Source organism: Hipposideros armiger, unplaced genomic scaffold, assembly GCF_001890085.2.
Source record: "Hipposideros armiger isolate ML-2016 unplaced genomic scaffold, ASM189008v1 scaffold_215, whole genome shotgun sequence".
NCBI lineage: Eukaryota > Metazoa > Chordata > Mammalia > Chiroptera > Hipposideridae > Hipposideros > Hipposideros armiger.
Genome location: NW_017731565.1, coordinates 1,076,158 through 1,077,401, shown reverse-complemented (window position 1 = coordinate 1,077,401; position 1,244 = coordinate 1,076,158).

The following is a 1,244-nucleotide window of genomic DNA, read 5'->3' as shown; positions in this document are numbered from 1 at the left end:
TGTATTGCTAAGTGAAAGAAGCCAATCTGAAAAGGGTACATACTATATGATTCCAATACTCTGGAAAAGACAAAACTGTGGAGACAGTAAAAAAATTAGTGCTTACCCAGGGTTGGAGGGAAGGAGGGAGAGATGAATATGCAGAACAGAGGATTTTTAGGACAGCGAAACTATTCTATACAATACTATAATGGTGGGTACATGTCATAAAAAATGTGCCCAAACTCATACAGCATACAACACCTAGAATAAACAGTAATATAAACTATGGACTTGGTTGTTATTGATGTGTCCATGCAGATTCATCCACTATAACAAATGCAATACTCTTGAGTGCAATGTTGATAATGGAGGATATTGTGTGTGATGGGGGCAGTGTATATTAGGAATCCCTATACTTTGTTTATTTTTGCTAAAACTACCCTAAAATATAAAGTATAGTATTTTTTTAAATGCATGTTTATGTTCCCTATTCTTTTTACCATCTTCTGTAAATATGAACAAGATCATGTAAATTGTTTTCTTTCATCCAGTCTTGATTTAACATTTTTTTTCTTGTTTTTAACTATTAAGAGATAATGGGTGGAGGTGGAGCACTCCCTCCCATGTCAACCCTAACCTTTGCAATAGCTAAAATCAGACCTTTCCACCAATTTTCCTTCAGGCTTGGGGAATTATTGGAGCAGAGATAGCTAACCTTACCAGCTTCTATAAACTAGAAGCATTAGCAAAAATTGGATAGCATTAGTGCTGGTAATTGCGAGCATTCCTTTGGTATGTGGCTTTGATTTTGAGCCTATTCATTCATTGCTTTTTACTTACAGAAAAGGGAATACATGAATTGACTTCACTATAGCCAGAGGAGAGGCAAGATGGACACATGAGTGTTGACAGTAGGGGTTTTGGGGTGAAAGGCTCCTCCAAAACCCCTTTATAATAGAGTAATTCATCTAAATGTGATGCTTCCCATTACCACCATGACATATACTGTGCTTTTCTCTCATGCTTTAATGAGTTGTAATGGAATGTAGTCATGATACAGTTACTTTGGAAACATAAAGGATAAAAAAGTCTTAGAGAGAAATGCAGGTTATTGTGACTTAATTGAAATTTATGGTCAAATAGTTTTGATCATCAAAAAGACAATTTATGATCTTCCTGGTACTAGGAATTTAGTAGCTGAGAATAGCTTAACATTCCATTATCATTTTTATTGCCAGTTTGGAAAACACATCATGAACTCA